At 33.7% G+C, this 25,459-nt stretch overlaps 1 pseudogene across 1 annotated transcript; it reads right to left on the reverse strand.

Moving 5' to 3' along the window:
• Positions 1–5,210: 5,210 nt before the first annotated feature.
• Positions 5,211–21,160, reverse strand: LOC132182327 (putative disease resistance protein RGA3; annotated as a pseudogene). Its single transcript, XR_015912138.1, has 8 exons — positions 20,860–21,160; positions 17,404–17,827; positions 12,459–15,494; positions 8,960–9,039; positions 7,091–7,487; positions 6,944–7,001; positions 6,029–6,125; positions 5,211–5,498 (listed from the first exon to the last, which is right to left on the reverse strand). The product of XR_015912138.1 is annotated as a putative disease resistance protein RGA3 (transcript).
• Between the last annotated feature and the right edge of the window lie 4,299 nt (positions 21,161–25,459).

The following is a 25,459-nucleotide window of genomic DNA, read 5'->3' on the forward strand; positions in this document are numbered from 1 at the left end:
ATAAAATTATATATATATATATATATAATTTTCTGACGTGGTACTGTAGCACGTCATAAATTTTCTGACGTGGTGGTGTGCCACGTCAGAAAATTCTGACGTGCTACAGTGTCACGTCAGAATTTTCTGACGTGGCACATTCCAACGTCAGAAAAATTCTGACGTGGTAAATGTAGCCACGTCAGAAAATATATAATTTTTTGAAATTGCTAAATCTGTAATAATTTTTTGACGTGGGAATAGTACCACGTCAGAATTTTCTGACGTATTTGTTTTAACACGTCAGAAAATTCTGACGTGGTACTATTTATTTTCTGACGTGGTAAAATTCCCACGTCAGAACATTGCAGACGTGGCAACAAAATATTTACTGTAGCCACGTCAGAAAATCTCATTTTTTTTGTAGTGGGAGTGTTTTGTCATATATATATATATATATATATAAAAGCCGAGTTTTGACGTAGGGAATGCTTAGAATTGCGACACGTGTCCTCATAACTCCATCTCCCACGTCTCTCTCTCTCTCCCTCTATCTCAACTTAAATGTTTTAAACTAATTCTATGGTTTAAGACATTTAATTAATTGTGCTAACTCTCACTCTCCCATAATTTGTGTTTCAATCGTTTTTTTTTTTTTTTTAATTAATTGTGCTAACTCTCTCCCATAATTTGTGTTTCAATCGTTTTTTGTCAATCTCTCTCTCTCCCTTTATCTCCACTTAATTGTCTTAAATCTCACTCCCATAATTTTATATTTGAATTCTTTTTCTTTTTTTTTTTAATTAATTTTGCTAACTCTCACTCTCCCATAATTTATGTTTCAACGGTTTTTTTTAATATAATTTTATGTTTGAACCTTTATTTTCTCTCTCTAAACTAATTATATGGTTTAAGTGTCTTAACTATTTCTATCTCCCATAATTTTGTCTCTCTCTCTCTCCTTCTATCTCCACTTAAATGTCTTAAATCTCTCTCCCATAATTTTATATCTAAATTCTTTTTTTTTTTTAATTAATCATATATATATATAAAAGCTGAGTTTTGACATAGGGAATGCTTAGAATTGCGACACGTGTCCTCCTAACTCCATCACCCACGTCTCTCTCTCTCTCCCTCTATCTCAACTTAAATGTCTTAAACTAATTCTATGGTTTAAGACATTTAATTAATTGTGCTAACTCTCACTCTCCCATAATTTGTGTTTCAATCGTTTTTTTTTTTTAATTAATTGTGCTAACTCTCTTCCATAATTTGTGTTTCAATTGTTTTTTGTCAATCTCTCTCTCTCCCTCTATCTCCACTTAATTGTCTTAAATCTCTCTCCCATAATTTTATATCTAAATTCGTTTTTTTTTTTTTAATTAATTGTGCTAACTCTCACTCTCCCATAATCTCTCTCTCTCCCATAATTTATGTTTCAACCATTTTTTTTTAATATAATTTTATGTTTGAACCTTTTATTTTCTCTCTCTAAACTAACTATTTCTTTATCCCATAATTTTGTCTCTCTCTCTCTCCCTCTATCTCCACTTAAATGTCTTAAATCTCTCTCCCATAATTTTATATCTAAATTCATTTTTTTTAATTAATTGTGCTAACTCTCACTCTCCCATAAAAGCCGAGTTTTGACGTAGGGAGTGCTTAGAATTGCGACACGTGTCCTCCTATCTCCTTTTTTTTTTGGTCTTAACTCTCTCTCCCATAAATCCGTAGGCCTCTCTCTCTCTCCCTCTATCTTCACTTAAATGTCTTAAATCTCTTTCTCTCTCTCTCTCTCTCGCCCCCCCATAATTTATGTTTGAACCGATTTTTTGATTTTTTATTTGTAATGCATTGAATTGTCTTAATGAAGAAAACAAAAGGTTTTCAAATTCTCTATTTCTCCCTCTTTATTTAATTTTCTTTTTATCTTCTCTTACTTTATGTTTATATCTCAATGTGAGATATATTCTCATATATATTCATCATCATATATAAAAACCGAGTTTTGGCTCGGAGAGAGCGTAGAATTGCGACACGTGTCCTGAATTTTTTTTTTTTTTTTTTTGTCTTAACTCTCTCTCCCACAAATCCGTAGGTCTCTCTCTCTCTCCCTCTATCTGCACTTAAATGTCTTAAATCTTTCTCTCTCCCATAATTTATGTTTGAACCGATTTTTTTTTATTTTTTTTATTTGTAATGTATTGAGAATTGTCTTAATGAAGAAAACAAAAGGTTTTCAAATTCTCTATTTCTCTCTCTTGATTTAATTTTCTTTTTATCTTCTCTTGCTTTATGTTTATATCTCAATACGAGACAATTAAAATGTATGAGTTTTATTTGTAATATATTTAATTGTCTTAATGAAGAAAACAAAAGGTTCTCAAATTCTCTCTTTCTCTCTCTGTTTATTTTTCTTTTTCTCTTCTCTTGCTTTCTATTTATATCTCAATGTTCCTCTATCAATTTCACACTCAAATCAGGAAAAAGACAAGACTACAAGAGAGAGGTAGAGAGAGTTTCTTATCATTGTTTCTCAATGATTTCTTTTCTTTATTTTATTTTTTTGCAATAACAGTTCTTTTCAATTTTTCAATCGTTATTTCTCAATGAAAAATTATACTATTCTCAATGAAGAATATAATAGTTATTTTCAATTATATTAGTATTTTTATTTTATTCATTTTTTTTTATCTTTATTTTCGGTGCTTATGTTCTTCCATTTTTGTTTTTGTCCCTTATATCTTTTTCTAATTTTTTTTTTCTTCTCTTACTTTCTATTTATATCTCAATGTTCCTTTGTAAATTTCACAATCAATTCAGAAAAAGATAAAAGAGAGAGAGAGAGAGAGAGATTTGCATTGTTGTTTCTCAATGAAAAATTATACTACAGTTCTTTTTTTTTTATATATATATTTTTTTCTAGAACAGTTTTTTTCAATTTTCCAATCGTTGTTTTTTAATGAAAAATTATACTACAGTTTTTTTTTTATTATTATTTTTTTTTATCTAGAATAGTTATTTTCAATTAGTATTTTCATTTTTTTTCCTTTTTTTTTATCTTTATTTCCGGTGCTTATGTTCTTCCATTTTTTTTTGTCCCTTATTTTTTTTTCTAATTTATATATTATTTTTTATTCAAATGATTACTTTTCTTTGGTAAATTTTACATTGAACTCAAGAAATAATAATGAGAGAGAGAGTTTCTTATCGCTATTTTTGGTTGATAATTTTTTAGTTTGTACATGTTGTTGTTCATTGAGTAATTTAATTTTTTTTATCTGTTTACATGCTTAATTAATGGATGACATTGGTTTTTAAGGTTTCATTGGAATCGGAAAACGTATACAGTAGAAAAAAGACAATTCTTTCAATTATATTAAAATTTTATTTTTAGTTTTTTATTTGATCTTTATTTAATGTATTTATGTTCTTCCATTGTTATCCCTTAAATTTTCTACTAATTTATATATTATTTATTCAAATTGAATATTTTTCTTTTGTAAATTTCACATTGAATTAGGAAATGATAGTGAAAGAGTTTCCTATCATTATTTTTATTTGTTTACATGCTTAATTAATGGATGACATTGGTTTTTAAGGTTTCAATGGAATCGGGAAACGTATACAGTAGAAAAAGACAATTCTTTCAATTATATTAAAATTTTATTTTTAGTTTTTTATTTTATCTTTATTTAATGTATTTATGTTCTTCCATTGTTATCCCTTAAATTTTCTACTAATTTATATATTATTTATTCAAATTGAATATTTTTCTTTTGTAAATTTCACATTGAATTAGGAAATGATAGTGAGAGTTTCCTATCATTATTTTTGGTACGGTGTATGATACTTTTTTAGATTATGTCAATGTTCATTGTGTAGATTTTTTCGTCTTTGTTTTCCTGTATGTCTTAAAATTAGTTTCATTTACTTTATATATGTGAAGGATGGTTGTTAAAAAAAAAAAAGTGGTTATGTTCTTCCATTTTTTTCCCTTAAATTTTATACTAATTTATATATTATTTATTCAAATTGATTAGTTTTCTTTTGTAAATTTCACGTTGATTTAAGGGAAATGATAGTGAAAAAGTTTCCTATCATTATTTTTGGTACGATGTATAATTAGATTATGTCAATATTCCTGCCAGTGTTTTTTATCTCTTTCATTTTTAAAAAGAAAAATTAAACTACCAACATTTTTTTGTTTACAAAATTAGTAAACATAACTGTAATAAAATATCAATATGCTCATATATTTTAGAACACTTCTTTATTTTTGTTCGTGTAATAGAAAAATTTTTCAAAAAAATTGTTTATGAGGAGAAAGTTCAACTCCTAAAGACAAAAGTTTACCATAATGGATTGTGTAATGGAGGAGAAATGGTGTCATTTTTGGAATATAATGATTAATCAATCATTTTGTATAATTGATTAATCTATGTTTTTATTTTGAATTTTTTTCCTTTATGTTTCGTTTTAAACTACATATATGGGAACAAATATTTAATATGTTTCAGTTTATAAGAACTAAAATTTATGAATTTTTAAATTTATTAGATATGTATTAAGTAAAACTATGGTTTAAAAGGATCTTATGAACATTTGTTATTTTTGGTAGCTAATTAGTTTATTAAGAGAAGAAAATAAAAATTGTTGTTGATAATCTTTTAAAGACTTTTTGAGTAAATTACAAAATAAAAAAAAACCCGGCGCGTAGCGCGGGCTCTAAGCTAGTATATATAATTAAAGACTTGTTTAAACAACATCGTTTGTAATTGTGTATTGTCTTCTTCAGGACTGACCTAATTTTTGAAACAATTTGAAACCGTAAAACTGAAATTTTGAAAGTTTGAGAATCATTTGCCACTTACAAATGCAGGTAATGTCGATGCCTTCATGCTTCTGACGAGTAGTTGAGGGTGGGCATTTAGGATCTTCAAAAAAACAAATTACTGGAAGTAAGGGAAAAATAACCTGACGCTCAAAAAGCTCAACCACAGCGAAGGTTGCCACTAATTCTGTTAACGACATTTACCCACTTCCGTTCAACAACTTCAATTTCAAAGCATTTGCTTATTTAATTGTACACAAGATGAGCAGAAATCCACAAGAAGTTCTAGTCACTATACTGTCTATACATAGATGTTGCACCTATTTACATCTCTGACCCTAAGATACCAACATAGAAATAGTGAAAACAATCACATAAAAAACATAACAAAAGAAACACCCTTGCCTTACAAGTAACATGAACCAAAACCCTGGGTGTGTTCAATTTTAAGCAACTGGAGGGCGTAATACATGATCCTGTGATGTGTCAACTACAGCAGGTGCCATGAATTGCCATGTTGGGACAACCAATGAAAGGCATCAGCTTGAGCAGAAAATGTACCCAACATTGCAGAGGGATGAGGCAGGGAGCCTGGTTGAGCACTCATTGCTTTCACTTGCTCCTCCAACTTCTCTTTGCCCGCCTTGAGCCTCTGCTTCTCATTGCGAAGCTCATTCTTCTCAGCCTGCACAAGAAAAGGGAAAGCTAATATTATATCTTTGCATCCTTTTAAATGTTGAATAAGCAATGATGTGCAAATTTTTAAGGATAGACCATCAAGCGGTTCAATTTGCTTTTGCTTATCTCCACTATTAAGCCTATTGATGATGCAAGGCCATGTGTCACGTCTCACCTATTAAGAAAAAATTTAAGTCTACCCGTGGAAGGGAAGTGTTACATCAATCAGGAAATGCAGCAACTAAGGCCATGTGTTAACAGAACAATTGAAGGGGTACAAAGTAATGCTGAAAGTTCAACTGTACAACCGATGTCTTTTGACTCTTTGGTCAAGTGTTAATTAATATCATGGAAAATTTTAGAAAAAAAGAAGTTGACGTACTGTCATAAATCATAATGTTCAAGATATATACCAATTATTTATAAAGATAAAAAGTAATTGCATGCAATTTTATAGGTTTCTTTTTGCTGAATTGAAAAGTTCAGAATTCATATATATGGAGAAGATGATATAATGAGGAAAACAAGACAACTTACAGAAAAATGAAATTAGTGGGTGATATGCAGATCTGAAAGTATCTCTATGTTAGTATTCAAAGCTCTGTTTTAATATATTCAAAGCTCCTGTTGCTTCCTGCATAGTCAGATAAAATAAAATCAACATTGTGCTTCTAATCCAAACAAAGCTATCAAACACATTTTAAAAAACAAATATAGAAATCTGGATAAATGCCCAAATGAAAATTGAGGGGCCACCACTTCCAGCTCTACCTCTTTCCCAGGGTTTCCTTTAAGAGTGAAAAAAAAAAAAAAAAAAAAAAAAAAGCCTGCACTTTAGACTCCTCCTTTCTTGGCCTCAGTTGTGAAATGAGACTTTTTGAGTAAGGAGTGAGTTGAGTGAAAACAGCACGATATCAAGGCAAGTGGAAGTGGAAGCATGGAAACCAAGATGAAGAGGATGGAACAATTTGATTGATCACTACAAGCCCAATCCAGAACATGCTATTCCAGGAGTATTGTAGTTTCCAGGTTTGGTTTTCCAACCACAATATCGAGATGCCTTTTAAGTGATCAACAAAGCAGAAGAGGCGTCACATCGATCCTCAACGCAGTTTGGAGTGAAAAATCAAGTTCCAGTAGAATTTGCTTCTTTTTTTTTTTTCATCTGAAATGTAAATTTCATCCATTCATTCAACAAAATCTACATTTGACACTGATAAAATCCTAACACAGTAATGCAAAATTTGTATTAAATTTTTGTCCAAATTTGGGATGGGGTTGACTTCCCTGATCTATTATAAGTCTTTTACCTAATACATGATGCTACCGTTCGTAGAAATTAAATTGCAAATGGAAACACAAGAAATATTTAAAAAAGGACAAGAAAACAATACTGGAAATGCCATTGAAGTGAAAGTTTGGAAACAAAATGTAAAAGTTCGAGCTCTGTACAAATCTAATTGTCGGCAAGGTTTGAAGAAGCGTCTATACGTAAAACCTTTAATTGTTCCTGCATATGAAATCAAATATGATATATATCAAAAGCCTCATAGAGTAAAACGAAGAAGAAAATTACTGTCTAATTGAAGAATTAAAAACCTGATAAATTTGGCAAGTTTGGCTTGCGTTCCACTCTATACCATTACCATCTCCGCCATTTTGAAAGTTTGGAACGTGAGAAATCTTTGGCCAATCCTCTCCCATTCTTTGTTCACATCTTTCCTCCAAGCGAGAACACTTCACAATTATCAAACGACGTAAAGAGGTGAGGCGGTGCATACCTTCGGGCAATGATATTAAATTCGGACAATTTACGATTCCAAGCTCCTAAAGTGAAGTGAGATCGCCTATCCACTCTGGCAAAGATGCCAAACTAGGATAGTCCATAATTTGAAGCCCTTGGAGAGTGGTAACATCTCTAAGCTCTCTTGGGAGAGAAACCAATTTGGAACATCTATTATGGATAGATGACCAAATCTTGTAGGTCCAAGGCATCCTGCGCCATCTTCATTCTCATTGCTGATAAGTTCCTTGCAGCAAAGAATAGACAGATTTTCAAGTGAGGTGAGATGTTGAAAGAGGGGAGACATGGATATTCGCATTTTACAACAATTGAGATCAATATGAGCACTGCACTAACAAGAGACACATAAACAGAGTGGATGGCTAACATGATCTTCAATTCCAGTCAGCAAAACAACTGATTTCACTTGAAGACAAGCAAGCATTCTCACTGCCTTTTGAGATTAAAATGCTTTCAAGCAAGTGGAAGAAACCTGAAAATGCAAAATACTTGTTAGGTGGCATTTAATGACAGCTAGGATTTTTGATCATGTCTTTTAAGTTCTAAATGCTAATAAAAGTTGCTCAACAAATTGTAGGCAGAATAGTATTTAAAAATTCAAAATAATATGGTTAATTGAATGTCCACTTTCACAGGCTCAGCATGCTTGCACCATTTACTCACCCGATCTTCCTCATCATGAAAGTGCTTTGTATAGTTTCCATTGTTTTGAGTACAAGTGAGGCTGACATATCCCAGAATATTGTAGAAATCCCCCAATGATTCTCACATCCACTTCATCAATTGATGATTTTTTATGCAAGTCTCTACTGACCATCAAATAATAAACTCGACAATAACTCAATTTTCCAATGAAAACAGTAAAAAGGTAAAATCAATCCATCAACACTAACTCCAGTAACAGTAATAATAAAAAGAATCTCTCTAAATATGCAATTGATTATGAGAATACTAAGAGTTATGCAAAAAATTTATTGAGTTTCTATGAAAATTTGGGATGGGTTTCACTTCCCTGGTCTATCATAAGTCTTTTATCCAATACCGATCACTGGCATTTAAACAGAGGATTTTTAAACACATAGAGAGAGCGAGAGCGAGAACGAGAGAGAGAGAGAGAGAGAGAGAGCATACTTCTGCGTCACTCTCTGCTGATTCCACATCAATGTTGAGATCAGCAATAATATTGATGATTTCTACCAGTAATCCAGGTCTATCAGCTGTCTCTGTATAAAGTAAGCTGTAAATTAGAGAGAAAAATGCATAATAAGACGATGGATCAATGCACCCATTCTTTGCAAACAATTATCAAACTTCATTCAAAGTATGACCTCCTCTTTGGTCCACAAGAGAAACATAAAAATGAAGAACAAATTATAAGCTAAAGGACAACTTAATCATAAGTAGCAAACCTCCTCTTAGATCCATCTTCCTTCACTTGTATCTGAGTTGCAATATCACATCAAGCAGCAGAACAAAGTCACAAACTTCAGTTCAACTTTGTAAAGTTACAAAAAAGCACATGAAATCGAAGTTCGTTAAGCTAACTAGATCATAGCCATGAAAACTCTGATTGATCCCCACTGTATTACAAATTATACTTTCTATTGAATAAGCCTCAACCATGGCACCACATGGAAAAAGAGGAGAATATTTGATCAATAAACAGAGGACTAATCAATGGAGCCAAACTTGAAACATTCTCTGAAGAAGATGGGAAAACATGATCAAACAGTTGCTGCTCAAGCTGACAGACCAACAATTTATGTCAGTTTTTATCAAAATTATGTAACTATCACATACTCCATTCAAAATCACAAAGCTGTTCCCATTTTTCTTGTTCATCAAATAACAGAGGAAGGCATAAAAATATAAATGGATTTCCAATACATATTATCTCATCAAGGGACATAAAGTATCATGCATTCAGAGTATAAGAATAAATCTTAGAGGGAAAAATGCAGTTTACCCCCTGAAGTTTCAGGAGTTTTTTAATTTTAACCCCAAAGTTAAAAAATTGGCAATCTATCCCCCTGAAGTTTCAAAAATTGGCAATTTAAACCCTCCGTTTAATTTTTCCGTCTAAATTGACAGAAATCTATGAAATTACATCATTACCCTCAGGCTTTTTTAAAAAAATTTCCGTCAAATTTCACGGAAATTAGTAACGGAAGGTTTAAATTGCCAATTTTTGAAACTTCAGGGGGGTAGATTGCCAATTTTTGAACTTTATGGTTAAAATTGAAAAACCCTTGAAACTTCAGGGGGGTAAACTGCATTTTGCCCAATCTTAAATCTACCCCATAATCATAAGATACCCAAGTATTCTAGATTAACAAAATGGATAATAACTCCTAATATTCAAACACTAGTTGTGCATGTCCAGATTTAAATATCAAGATCGTGCTTCTAATCCAAACAAAGCCATCAAACACATTTTAAAAATCATATAGAAATCCGGCAAAATACCCAAACAACTCTTGAGCCCAACTCCCAGCTCCCCACCTCTTTCCCAGGGTTTCCTTCAAAAGGGCAAAAAAGAAGACCTTCATTTTAAAGCTCCCTTCTTGGCCTCTGTTGTGAAATGATATTTTTTCGATCAAGGAAGGAGTGAGTTAAGTGAAAAGGACACAATTCCAAGGCAAGAGGAAATGGAACATGGGACCAGGGGCAAAGACATAAAAGTTACAGGCCAACACGTAGAAGAGGAATTGTCTCCTTTTCGGTAATTGACATGGAGCACCCTTTTCACAAATGCCTCCTGATCCACTCCAAGGCTAATATCTACTGCTTCAGCTTTCAGCACGTTATGATCTTTGAGAAGATAATTAAAAGACCAAGCCTTAAGATGATATTCCAGGAATCATACAGATTTTTCTTAATTTTTCCATCTCAAATTCCCGACTTCTCAACTTAATGCTTAGCTGCAGAGTGAAAAAGTTTCGAGTTGGCTCCAAATCTTAAATCCATGAATGCCAGTGCTTCAATTGTATCTGCATATGAAATCCGATAAATCAGAAATTCTCTAAAATCATAAATAAAAAATGCTTCAATTGCTTCAATTGTTTCTGCAAGTGAAATAAGGAAGAAGGAATAGCATTTGACATTTTAACATTGGTATACGTATCACTAGTACAATTCCACCATTAGATAAAAGAGAGAAACTCAATTACACCAAGTCTCTTTGAAGAAATGAATTTGTCTTATCCAAACAGATTGTAGAAATATCCACATGATTCCCACAACCCATTTCATAAATTGCTGCTTTCAATCAAAAAACAAAATAATAAATTCAACTATAACCCAAAATTTTCAATGAAAATAATAAAAATGTAACTTTTATCCGTTTGTTCAACAGAATCTACATTTGACACTGAGAAAATCCTAACACAGTAATGCAAATTTGTATTAAATTTTTGTGAAAATTTGGGATGGGATTGACTCAGTGGCGGAGCCAGAGAATTTATATTAGGGATGCCGCTAAAATTTTTTTTGTGTCCTAAAAATTTTCTCCACCCTAAAAAATTTGGTAATTCACACAATATATGCATTACAACAAAATATCTATAAAAATTCGTGCTTAAATTAATATATTAGAAATGTAACATGTCGGCACTATATGAAAAAAAAAACTTCCATTTCCAATACAAAAGTGTTTAGTTTGCTAGAGACATGAGCAACAACAACAAAAAGCTAATCAAGAACTTCAACAAACAAAGTAACCATTCAAGATATTATCTAACTATCACAAACACATGATAATACAAACTACTTACCACTTACAAAATAAACTTGAGCACAATTAATCGTGTCTAAGAAAAATTAGTACTTTTCAGTGAATCAGTGGTATCTTAAGGGATTTCTTGAAAACAAACCAAACACAATAAGGTCTAGCCAAATGCTATAAACCAATAAAAACAAATAATGAATTAGAAAAAGAAATGATTGAACACACAAAAAAAAAAAAAAAAATTATCTTCTAAATTGTCTACTAAACTTCCTCCAACACTAATTAATTTTAGTACTTCTATTTTAGTTTAAATTGTATTCTAAACTTTCTCACCATAATTTTTTTAAAAAAAAAAAAAATTTCACCTCCTCACACCTACTCCTCTATTTATTTATTTTTTTCTTCCTTAAAATTCCACTTCACACCTTCTACCTTCTAGATTTTAATGCTTACATTTACTCTGTTCATTTATTTTTTTTCTTCCTTCAAATTCCACAAACTCACCCTTCTACAATCTAAATTCTAACCGCCTATCTTCATCTTTTTGTCTTAGTTCTCCTCACCTTCTAGAATATAATGCCTTTCTTTTCTCTTTAATATATATTTTTTTTACCTTAAAACTCACCATTCTACTGTCTACAACTATTTCTTTTATTATTATTATTATTTTCCTTCCTTCAACTTCAGTTTTCAACTCACGCGCAAGCCAACTACTCAGAGAAAAAAAAAAAAAAAAATCGCGCAAGTCACAGCCTACTCCTTGCACGGTTTTTTTTTTTTTTTCTTAAAAAATTTCATTCTTATCTTTTAACCACTCATTTCTTATCTTCTATTTCCAATTTTTCACCTTTCACGAGACAAGAGTCCTCATTGCTCACTCCTCACCAACTCACCTCCTCACTCCTCACTCCTCACCAGACGCACCTCTTCTCTTCCCCTCTCAAGACTAAGCCTTCAAAGTTCAAACAAATGAACAATCAAACATGAAACACCCACTGGGATTACTACTACACAGTGCAGTGTGCCGTTGGGGTGCCGTGGGTTACGTGGGTAGAAAAAAAAAAAATTAAATCCACGGCACCCCCAAAGACCAACGTGGCTCCGCCACTGGATTGACTTCCCTCATCTATTAATTATAAGTCTTTTACCTAATACGTGATGCTACCGTTTGTAGAATTTAAATTTCAAATGGAAATGAAAGAAATGTTGAAAAACTAAAAGAAGAAAACAATACTGGAAATGCTATTGAAGTGAAAGATAGGAAAAAATACTGTAAATGTTCGAGCTGTCTGATTGTCTCAAGAAGCGTCCATATGTGAAACTAAATTCTTCCTGCATATGAAATCAATAAGATATATATCAAAAGCCTGACAGAGTAAAATAAAGAGGAACAACAAGAAGAAGAAAAATTATTGTCTAATTGGTGACTTAAAAACCTCAAGATATTGGCGAATTCGGCTTGCTATCCATTCTTTGAGATTACCATCACTGCCTTTACAAAAGTTTGGGACGTGAGCAATCTTTGGCCAATCCTCTCCCGTTCCTTGTTCACATCTTTCCTCCAAGCAAGGACACTCCGCAATTGTCAAGCGACGTAAAGAGGTGAGGCGGCGCATACCTTCGGGCAGTGATATTAACTTCGGACAATTTACGACTTCAAGCTCCTGAAGTGAAGTAAGATCGCCTATCCACTCCGGTAAAGACACCAAACTAGGGCAAACCATAATTTGAAGCCCTTGCAGAGTGGTAACATCTCTAAGCTCTCTTGGGAGAGAAACCAAATTTGAAACGCCAATGATAGATAGATGACCAAATCTTGTAGGTCCAAGGCCATGTGCGCCATCTTCATTCTCATTGCTGGTAAGTTCTTTGCAGCGAAGAATAGTCAGATTTTCAAGTGAGGTGAGATGTTGAAAGAGTGGAGAAATTGATATTCTCATTTTACGACAATCCAAAATCCCCAGGGTCTCAAGAGAAGTGAGGTTCTGCAGCCACTCTAGTGGCAGATATTCAAGTTGCTCTAATTCCATAAGATAAAGATACTTCAATTTGGGGAGATCGAAAAGGGGAGAGGGAGAGGAGGGTGTTGTTAGAGACATCATAGGGCAATTCTTTATACATAAAAAAGAAAGGGAAGGAAATGAAGGGAATAATGGAAGATGATCTGTTTCCCTCGTCTTTCGCCATCCCCTGAACTTTGGCAAATCACCAAGTCTAAGAATTTTGAGCGGAGAAGAGGACACGTCACTACCATCATTGCTTATATACTCCAGCTCACTTAAGTCACTAAGAAAAAGACGCTTGAGAAAAGGGAATCGGTTCAATGGTGGGATATGTTGAAGCCATTTACAATCCGATATTAGAATAGAAGTCAAATTTGAGAGCGAGGACACCCAACTAGATAACTTCACACCTGCATACCCAACTATAGATAATAATTTCAAATTTAGGTGCGGCCGAAGGTTTTGCAATAGTTGTTCATCATTTGCAATTGCCTTATCACTTTCATCACTAGGTTCTGGGTCCCACTCTAAAATCAGCCATTGAAGATGTCGCTTCCTCTCCAAGTTTGCAGCCTTTGCTTTTGATGGAGAATATCTCGAGTGCTCTAAACCCTTGATCCATAAGTCTCCTCTCAACTCATCTAAACCATCCAGCTCCACTAGCCCACCCTTTGGCTTGGAAAGAAAACTTTTTTTCTTCCCTAAAATGTATAGCGACAATGTTTGGAGAGCAATCAACTTTCCAAGTCCATGAGGCATATGCGTCAAGCTATTACACCCATCTAGCCCAAGATGCCTAAGGCTGATTAAGTTTCTAGTCTCTTCTGGCAATTCTTTAAGTTTAAGACAATAGTCAAGTCTTAGTGTTTGCAAATTCTGCAATTTAGTTATAGAAGCAGGGAGTAGTTTGATATCTTTATTCCTAGACAAATCTAGAAATCTTAAATGCTCTAACTTGCCAATGGAATTCGGCACTTTTTGAATACTCGACTGACTCAAATTCAAAGCACGCAAGCATTTAAAACTTGAAATAAGTGTATTAGAGACTGGCTTATTTAACTCAAGTACTGAATTGATCGAGTTAAGAACATCATCAAATCCTGGAAGTATTAGAATGCGTAGAAGAAGTGTTCTCATTTTGTTAGGCTTGGGCAAAAGAGCAGGAATATCCGGTAATGAATCTAAAGACTGAAATGCCACATGACGAGTTCTTCCAACTACATTTTCTCTATCTGGATATAAAATTGTGCACTCCTCACCTGCTATCGACTGTGCAAGATCGTGAATAAGGTCATGCATTTTGCACTTTCCTATTTCACCAACTATATCTCTTTGTACGTCTTGGAAAAACGACCTCCAAAGCAAATCCATAAAATATTGGCGACCAATATCTTCAAGATGTCTATTTCCATACGATGAATGAAGAAAGCCTTGAGCTATCCATAACTGAATCAACACCTCCATTTCAATTTCATAATCTTTTGGAAACAACGAACAAAAGGCAAAACATTGCTTCAAGTGTGATGGGAGATGATCATAACTCAACCTAAGTATTGGAAAAATATCATTTTCTTGTTGAGATATTTTGTAAAGTTCATGGTTTTTAAAGTACAACCAATCATCTTCTGAATTTTTGAAATATAATAGACTCCCAATGCTCCTTATAGCAAGAGGAACTTGTGCACACTTTTGTATGATCTCCCTTCCAATTTCTACTAGCTTTGGATTATTTGGCTCTTCCCCGTCTTTAAATGCCATTTTCTTAAATAAATTCCAAGAACTGTTTTTAGATAAATCTCTTAAAGGATATGGTGAAACTGTACCTGTAATCTCTGCAACCTTTTCGCTACGTGTAGTAATCAAAATTTTGCTTCCTCTTAGGCCACGCACTAACAACTTTTCCAAGTTGGACCATGTACCACGATTCTCATTCCACACATCGTCTAAAACAAGTAAATATCGCTTCCCATCAATTTTTGCTCGAAGCTCACTTTGCAATGGATCCATCTCAAGACTTTTAGGTCTCTTCTTAGTCACAGATTCTATGAGCTTTACAATGATAGCTTTCACATCAAAAGGATTAGAGACACATGCCCACATCCTTAGGTCAAAATGTCTTCGAACCTCCTCGTCGTTGTACACATACTGCGCAAGCGTGGTCTTTCCTTGTCCACCCATCCCAACTATGGGAATTATGGAAACATTCTTCTCATTCATATTAGGATCGAATAATAGCTTTTTAACAGACTCCTTATCATCCTCTCTCCCAATGACATCTTCCCCATGTACAAATGAGTGTGTATCTTGTCTTTTCATATGCTCAAATTGTGTCGCTGTGGTGTGCTCATTGAAGCCAAATTTGATCCTATCAGTTGTAATTTCATCCAGTCTCGCCCTAATTGCCTTGATCCTATGACCCATTTTAAAGCCATAGACAAGCTGGTTCGATTTGGAAAAGAAGATGTGTACCTGTAATACTCCCAAATATTTAGTATGATCCATTTCGAAAAGTTAAACATTTTTTGGGCTATATGTGTAACTAAGGAAAATATGAAGGTCATGTTTGTAATTGTTGCAAGTTTAAGTTAGATTTTTTTTTTTGGTTGTTTTATTTACAACCACCCATTCCAATCTGTTCAATGTGATAGTTTGAGAATTCCCCTCTCATTGAATAGTTGGATTTATAATGGGGGCCGATAATTTATGTAACTTTTTCTAGACACCATTTGCTCCTTGGAAAGATGTCGCAACTTAATTAACCGTACATTTTTTGCATATGGTTAGTACTCTTACAAATGAGACTATTTTAGGTAAGACTATTTATAGCAGTTGTAAGGATAAAGAAAACAGACAAAACAATGGAATATAAAAGCATCTATAAATGTCAAAATGATACATGAAAACATTGTTACTGTAACACCCCATATTTGATATAAGTTAGTACGAGTTTTTGCCCAATGTCTTGGGCTTTAGATATATGAACCAATGTTATTGGCCCTAGTGAACTTAATAAAAATTGGATCAGACCCTAAAAGAGATTATATAAGATAATTAATTTCTTAACCTAATGGACTAATCCATGGCATAGTCTTATCCCTAATGATGGGCATAATTTAATGTTTCATTCATAATTTTGTAAGATGATAGTTTATAACCAGAAAGCTATTTAAGTCTATGTGTACAAGATGTGTTGATCTTTTTGGAAGAAAATATTGTCCTTTGAAAATGACGTTTATAATGATGTTCATTCATGAAATAGACATAGCATCTAATACCTAGAGCCAAAAACCAGAAACCTCTTTTCAATGGCTCATTTGAGTAGTAAAAAACTTCCAAACATAACCCTCAAGGGGTGTTAAGACGATATCAAGAAAATAAGTAATTTCTCATATATGGCATCAAGAAGAGCTTTGGGTTAAATCTGGAAATTAAACTTTCAGTCCATGGCATGTTTAGGTGGGTATTTGATCCAAATTTCGTCAAGTTAAAAACCTTAGATATATGTGTTGTGGCCCAATGGGCCAAGTGACCAAAGTGTAGTGCTCTATTTTAGGTCCATTTAGTGAGTTGTGGGCCTTATCTGGTTTACCTAGTTAGCAGGAGGTTCAAATGGGCCATTTCTTACCCAAGCCCCCATAAAAACAATTTTGAGATTTTTGGAAGAAAACTAAACCACTTTTTTTAGTGCAATTTCAAGATTAACCCTACTTTCGTTTATTTATTCAAAAGTTATGAAAATATTAATAGAATGAGCTCCTAGAATATGATAAATTTTAAGGAAAAAGAAAACTTTATGTTCGGACCAAGGTACGAAAAAGAAATAAACATGAAAAATATTTTTTTATAAAGAGAAAAGAAAAGAAACTTTATGTTTAGGTTAAGCTTTTGACTTATTTCTAAGAATAAAACATCTCTAATAATAGAGGGAAGGTTTGAAAGGTCAAGTAACTTAGGAACAAATTTTAATAACGATTTATGTGTCTGGTATAAGGATAATTTAGCTGAATCTTATTGTTCAGGTTTTAATAGTTGTCGCCTAACTTTTAGTGCAGTATTGACTATCGAGGTAACTTGTACTCTTTGCCACTTCTAAATGCATGTCAATTTAAGTGATTATCGCTTATATATATATGCTCTTTATGATGAAATTATATTGAGATTAGAATTTCCGTACCGTTGAATAATTGGGTTTAACATTATAATGAACAAATTGTTGTTGTTGTTGTTGATTTGTTCTTTGGAAATGTTGTTGAGAAATTTTAAACTACGTAAAATGATATATATTTGCTTTGGCTTGTGTTGTGATAAATATTTGTATGCAGGTCTGGGAATGCTTTAGTCACAGACAACATCATATGCACATTAATGAAGAATTTACCTGTTTTGCCATCTTCTTATCCCGTGTCATCACTTGTCGGCGTAGAAGTTGAGTGGAATAGTCATCCAACAAGTCGTCGGCGTCGTACATGGCATCCTTGAGCTTTCGAAGCCAATCTTTGACCGCATGGTTCTGGGCTTGTTTCAGTGTTTCTCCTCTGCGTCCAAAAGCACAGCATGGATGGTGGAAACGGTGTCCCCGAGCTTTCGAAGCTCATCTTTGAAACCCCATAACACTCCAATCTCTTGGAGAGCAAGAGAGCCCAAACTCCTAATGATGCTCCCAGCAGTGTCAAAGAGAACTATTTCCGCCATTTGTTGGTTGTGGGTGGTGAGCCAAGTAAACTGATGATGAGGTATTAAAAATTTGAGAGAATATTGAAGAGAATTGAGTCGGCCATTTGTCCTAACATTCCATACCATGACTTATAACATTCTTTGCATGAATGGGAACGGATTGCATCATTTTCGTTGAAACCGTGTTAGAGGTTGGTCCATTCCATATCATTATCAGTTGAATCGAAATAGTTGAATGTAACCCCGCGTGAATGGTTCAAGGAGTGCATCTTCAAAGATAATGTAGAGATATTTAGTTGGAAAATGGAACCCGCGTGAGTAGGTGGGACATTCACTATTAGTTGAATGGGAAATGTTGAAAAAATGCAGGAGTGGGCCGGAAGAGTTGAATGGCAATAAAATGAAACTCACGTCTCACCAAACTTTTAATTGTGACAATGTTTTTTAAAATTATTAAAATATTGTTAATATTCTCCTCAATGACAATGATGAAACAATCCTTAGTAAAATAAAAACAAAAAATACTAAAACTTCAAAAAAAAAAACTTAATTTTTTTTTCAATCTTTTTTTTTTTTTTTAAATAAAAAATTTCTGTTTTAAAAAAAATAAAAATTTTCGTTTAAAAAAAATTTGTTCTAAAAAAATTATTATTTTTTTAAATTAAAAATTTTCATTAATAAAAATAAAAAATTCAATTTTTATTTTTTTTTCTCAAATTTATAGGAGTATTTTTGTCTTATTGAGAAATTTATAAGCACATTTTTATCTTTTTGCTAGCTTTGGGGTGACATTAACAATGTTTTAGTAGTTTGGGGGACATTATCAAAGTTTGAGGAGACATTGTCAATTGAGTGGTAGTTTGAGGGGTATGTGAACTTTAACATTTTATTTTTTATTTTTTCCAATGGCTTACTAGTTTCTCTGTAATTACTTAATAACTTAATTCCACTATGTGCTTACTCTCCTCAATTTTCTCTAATTCATTATTTTTTGAAATCGGTGAACATAATTCATGAGTAGGTGGAAATAATTGTGGGGGTAGAAACAACAACCAATTTTTTAAAATTTGCTTCTTTTTATTTAAACAATTTTTTTTTTTTTAATTGAAGAATTAAAAAGAAAAAAAAAATTAAAACAAAATTAAAACGGGAAATTTTATTTATTTTTTTCTCATGTATTAAATATTGGGAGCGCTTACAATTGTGCAAACGCCCCCAATCCCAAAAGGGGGCGCTTACCTGGCAAGTGCCCCATTTTAAAAAAGGGACGCTTGCCCAACCAAGCGCCCCCTTTTTAAAAAGGGGGCGCTTTGCTTCAAACACCCCATTTTAGAGACGTTTTTCATTAAAAAGCGGCTTAAAATTATATTCTAGTCGCCATCCTACCCGACGTGTCCCAAGTGTCCCTAATCAAGTGTTGCGAAATCAATAGGGACGTTTTTTTTGGCTAAAAACGCTCCAAATAACCATGTCACTAAACCTTGTTTTTATTCTATTATCAATTTCTTCAATTTGTCTAATTTTATTTTATTATCAATTTAACTTTCTTTAACCATTCAAAAAATTTAACATTCTCCATAATTTCATTCATATATTTACAATAATCATTTCTAATTTTATTTCTTCTTAATTTCGAAAATATCCTAAAAAACCATTCCCTTTTTTCATCAATTTCTTTCGACATAAATTCGATCATTTTCAGAGAAATCGAGAGTGCTTAAAAGATACATAAAAGGGCGTATATGCAGGAAACATGATTAGGGTCAATGTGTAAACACTATAATAAACCACTCAATCCAACCTTAGAGCATTTCTAGCAGCCTCACAAAAAATTACTCACCAAAATAACAAAAAATATATTTTTCTATATTTTAGCAACTCACATTTTTCGAGCACCCACAGCAGCCTTAGGGTGCGTTTGGGAGTGCGTTTTTTAAAAAATAATCTACGATTTTAAACCAAATCGCAATTTTAGGGTGTTTGGGATTTCGATTTTAAAAACGCAAATTTTAAAATCGTAAAAAAATCTGCAATTTTCATAAGCGGATTAGAGGGTGTGCTTACTTGAAAAAGTGCGAATTTAAAACAAAATCACGATTTCTATTAAAACGATATTTGGCGCAATAGTTACCTTTTTTAGAACAGGAATGAAAAAAATACCAAGAATACCCATCTAAAATATATTAAAACCCTTCTTTTTTTTTTCTTTTTTTTTTTTTCCTCATCCTCTCTGTCTTGCTCATCCTTATTGGTAATTTGGTCATGAAACCTCAATTATATGCTAATGTTATCCAAACACTCAATTGATAAAAAAAAAGTACTTTTTAGTTTGTTTTACCAAACGTCTGTGCGATTTAAAAAACGCAATTTTTAAAAACGCAATTTTTAAAATCGCACTTATTGGAATCGCACTCCCAAACGGGCCCTTAATATTTTAACAATTCACTTTCACTATTCTATTTAAATATTATTTTTTCAAACTTTTATATTTTTGGATGTTTGTATTTTCCTAATAGTCTATTTTAAGAATATTTGTCTTATTTAATATTTTAAAAAATTTGTAATTTTCAGGTAATATTCTTTCTCGAATGGTAATATTCTTGGTTAGTTTTCTTCCGGAGAAAACCACCCAGATTGTGAAGGAGGAAGTCAGTTTGTGGGTGTGAAATGGTGGAGAGAAATGGCGCTAAATGCTGAATGGGTGAGAGAAAAGAAAAAAGAAGGGAGAGATAAACGAAAAGCAAAAAGATGTGAACAATATTTATTATTCACTCACCATTTTATTTTAGTTACAATAATGAGTTTAAAAAGTAAATTAAGTTTTAAGCCACTTTTATTAAATTACAAATAACATAAATCCGGATCCTATGTCATTACTTATAACATTATTTGCATGAATGGGAACCGATTGCATCATTTTCGTTGAAACCGTGTTAGAGGTTGGTCCATTCCGTACCATTGAATAGTTGGGTTTAACATTATAATGAACAAATTGTTGTTGTTGTTGTTGATTTGTTCTTTGGAAATGTTGTTGAGAAATTTTAAACTACGTAAAATGATATATATTTGCTTTGGCTTGTGTTGTGATAAATATTTGTATGCAGGTATGGGAATGCTTTAGTCACAGACAACATCATATGCACATTAATGAAGAAGTTACCTGTTTTGCCATCTTCCTGTGTCATCACTTGTCGGCGTAGAAGTTGAGTGGAGTAGTCATCCAGCAAGTCGTCGGCGTCGTACATGGCATCCTTGAGCTTTCAAAGCCAATCTTTGACCGCATGGTTCTGGGCTTGTTTCTCCTCTGCGTCCAAAAGCACAGCTTGGATGGTGGAAACGGTGTCCCCGAGCTTTCGAAGCTCATCTTTGAAACCTTATAACACTCCAATCTCTTGGAGAGCAAGAGAGCCCAAACTCCTAATGATGCTCCCAGCAGTGTCGGAGAGAACTATTTTCGCCATTTGTGGGTTGTGGGTGGTGAGTCAAGTAAGCTGATGATGAGGTATTAAAAATTTGAGAGAATATTGAAGAGATCGAACTGAGTCGGCCATTTGTCGTTGGTAGCATATCTCATTCAGAGGTGTTGGAGCGTTGAAGGAAGATGTGTTTGCTTTAATTATTGATAGGAGTGTGTATAATTAAATTTTTCTTTGACAATTTCTTGCAAATTTGATTCTACTTTAATTGCCTTTTGTTCTACCAATTATTTTTTTCTTATCAGACTTCAATTTGTCTAATTTTATTCTATTATCAATTTTAACTTTCTCTAACCATTCAAAAAATTTAACATACTCTTTAATTTCATTCATATATTTATAATAATGATTTCTAATTTTATTTCTTTTTAATTTCGAAAATATCCTACCCTTTTTTCATCAATTTCTTTTGATATAAATTCATTTTCAGAGAAATCAAGAGCACTTAAAAGATACATAAAAGGGTGTATATGTACGAAACATGATTAGGATCAATGTGTAAACACCATAATAAACCACCCAATCGAACCTCAGAGCATTCCTAGCAGCCTCACAAAAAATTACACACCAAAATAACCAAAAGTGTATTTTTCTCTATTTTAACAACTCACCTTTTTTTGAGCATCCAAAACAGCCTCACTATTTTAATAATCTACTTTCAGTATTCTATTTAAATATTATTTTTCAAAAATTTGTTTATTTTTTCTCTAACTTGTATAATTTTGAATGTTTGTATTTTCTTAATGATCTATTTTAAGAATATTTGTCTTATTTAATATTTTTAAAAATCTGTAATTTTCCGATAATATTCTTTATCGAACGGTAATATTCTTGGTTGGTTTTCTTAAGGAGAAAACCACCTAGATTGTGAATGAGGAAGTGGGTTTGTGGAGAGTGTTAAGAATATTACTTGTTATTTACTTCTTTAGGTATTATTAGTTTACTAGGTTTACCTTTTCTTATTCTACTAGGTATACCTTTCCTTATTCTACTAGGTTTACCTTTCTTTAATCTATTAAGTTACTTGCCTCTCTATAAATAGAGGCCTCTGTATTCATTATTAATATTAGAGTCAATACAATGTAGTCCATTGTGTGCTTTCGCTCTCTCTCTTTCTTCCGCTTCTAATATATTATCAAATATATTTAATATGGTATCAGAGCCACCTTTTTGTGGCCTCCAATAAACGTCTTTGACGTTTTCCGGCGCCGCCAGTGTTATCCAGCGAATCATTCTCTCTACTCCTCACGGTTCTCTATCTTCTCCTCGAGGTTTTCAGTGTATCACTATACCGCTTGAAAACCCGGAAGACAACCGTCCCAGAGCCGCCACAAACAGCCCCATCGGAGCTTCCACTCGCCCTCACGCGCGGCCCAAATTTTTGGCAATTCCGCCACTGCCCTTCCGCCACCAGCCGCCACGGTGGTCCGATCACTTCTCCAAGGCCACCGATCGATAGCTTTCATCTCGGTGATTCCAGAACAAGTCCCATATCCTCCATACGGCGCTCCACGCGCTTCCATGCGCCCCCAGAAGTTTCACGCGTCAGATCCACGCGCCATCGCACCCACGTGCCACGCCATCCTTGCCACGTCAGCCCTAATTTCCACGTCAGCATAGCCACGCCAGCCCTACGTGTCACGTCATCAGTGCCACGTCAGTCTGTGTGCCACGTCATCAGTATCAAGTCAGACCTTAGCACGTCATTAGTGCCACGTCATCGTTGACTTTTCAATCGTTGACCGTTGACTTTGACTTTGACCACTGAAAAAGTTGACCAGGTGTTTCTTACTCAATTTTTCGTCCTGATTTCAAATTTGTGGTCTATTTTTGCTTTTGGCATCTCTATATGGCAGAAAACAAGACTCTTTTTCAAATTTAGGCATTTGTTTTATGCGGTTCAAGTTGGTTTATGCTTGTTCAATTCGGTTTTATAGCCTGTTCTTTGGCGCAATTCAATCTGGTTCATTCTTCTTGCGGATGGCACTCTCGGGTCAGACCAATCTTTCCTTAGGTCCATGGGTTTTCGGGCCAAAGAAGCCCCTTTCAACCGGCCCACTTATGCCTTGTCAAATGCCGCCATCACCGGTCACTGATTAGCCATTTTTCTCCTTACTTATCTCAGCCGGATAGGCGAGACGGTCTACTAGTTAGATGGGCCAGACTTTAGTTCAGTCGACAAGGCGAGACGGTCCAAGGGTTTCAGGCATGATTAGCCTCTTCAACCGGCTCTGCTTATCTCAGCCGACCAGGCGAGACGGTCTACTAGTCAGACTTTAGTTCAGCCGACAAGGCGAGATGGTCCAAGGGTTTCAGATATGATTTGCCTCTTCAACCGGCCATTTTTCTCCCTACTTAGCTCAGCCGGCTAGGCGAGACGGTCTACTAGTTAGATGGGCTAGACTTTAGTTTAGCCGACAAGGCGAGACGGTCCAAGGGTTTCAGGCATGATTAGCCTCTTCAACCGGCCCTGCTTATCTCAGCCGACCAGGCGAGACGGTCTACTAGTCAGACTTTAGTTCAGCCGACAAGGCGAGATGGTCCAAGGGTTTCAGACATGATTGGCCTCTTCAATCGGGCCTACTTATCTCAGCCGACTAGGCGAGACGGTCTAAGGGTTTCAGACATAATTAGCCTCTTCAACCGGCCCTGCTTATCTCAGCCGACCAGGCGAGACGATCTACTAGCTAGAATTTTTGGGTCAGACTTTAGCTCAGCCGATCAGGCAAGACAGTCCAAGGGTTATGGGCCAAACAAGCCCCTTTTAACTGAACCTACTTTTCTCAGCCGACCAGGTGTGCTACTTCATTACTAGTATATGGTTTTCAAGTCAAATTACAACTAAGTGAACCAAGCTCCAGCTTAAATGCATTGCTCAAATTCAGACACCGGTCTCTAACAACTTTTATGGCGTTACTTCGGCAATTGTTTTGGCACAAGCAGCTTTTTCGGTGAATTCCTTTTTCTTTCCCTTTTCGTTTATCCAAACTCAAGTTTACACATTGAGTTTGAGGGGGGATTTTAAGAATATTACTTGTTATTTACTTCTTTAGGTATTATTAGTTTACTAGGTTTACCTTTTCTTATTCTACTAGGTTTACCTTTCCTTATTCTACTAGGTTTACCTTTCCTTAATCTATTAGGTTACTTGCCTCTCTATAAATAGAGGCCTCTGTATTCATTATTAATATTAGAGTCAATACAATGTAGTCCATTGTGTGCTTTCGCTCTCTCTCTCTTCTCTCTCTTTCTTCCGCTTCTAATATATTTTCCAATATATTTAACAGAGAGAAATGTCGCTAAATGCTAAATGAGTGAGAGAAAAGAAAAAGAGAAGGGAGAAAGGCTTGCAGAGAAAAGAAGAGAAGAGAAAAAAAAAATTAAAAAAAAAAGAAGAGAGAAATTATTTGTTTAATCAATAGATGAGTGAACGGTACTCACTATTCACTCACCATTTTATTTTGGTTAAAATAATGAGTCTGAAAAGTGAACATTTAAGCCACTTTTATTAAATTACAAATAACAGGAATTCGAGTCCCATACCATGACTTATAACATTCTTTGCATGAATGGGAACGGATTGCATCATTTTCGTTGAAATCGTGTTAGAGGTTGGTCCATTCCATATCATTATCAGTTGAATCGAAATAGTTGAATGTAATCCCGCGTGAATGGTTCAAGGAGTGCCAATTATCTTCAAAGATAATGTAGAGATATTTAGTTGGAAAATGGACCCTCGTGAGTAGGTTGGACATCACTATTAGTTGAATGGGAAATGTTGAAAAAATGCGGGAGTGGGCCGGAAGAGTTGAATATTGGAAATAAAAAGAAAACCACGTCTCATCAAAGACAATATTTTTCAAAATATTATCAAAATATTGTTAATATTCACCTTAATGACAATGATGAAACAATCCTTAGAAAAATAAAAACAAAAAAATACTAAAACTTCTAAAAAAAAACTTAATTTTTTTTTAAATAAAAAATTTTTGTTTTAAAAAAAATAAAAAATTTCATTTCAAAAAATTTGCTTTAAAAAATTTATTTATTTTAATTGAAATTTTTCATTTAAAAAAAAAAAAATTCATTTTTTATTATTTTTTCAAATTTATAGGAGTATTTTTGTCTTATTGAGAAATTTATAAGTACATTTTTATCTTTTTGCTAGCTTTTGGGTGACATTGACAATGTTTTAATAGTTTGGGAGGACATTATCAAAGTTTGGAGAGACATTGTCAATTGAGTGGTAGTTTGAGAGGATACGTGAACTTTACCCTTTTATTT

The sequence above is a fragment of the Corylus avellana genome, chromosome 5, assembly GCF_965113065.1.
Source record: "Corylus avellana chromosome 5, dhCorAvel1.hap1.2, whole genome shotgun sequence".
NCBI lineage: Eukaryota > Viridiplantae > Streptophyta > Magnoliopsida > Fagales > Betulaceae > Corylus > Corylus avellana.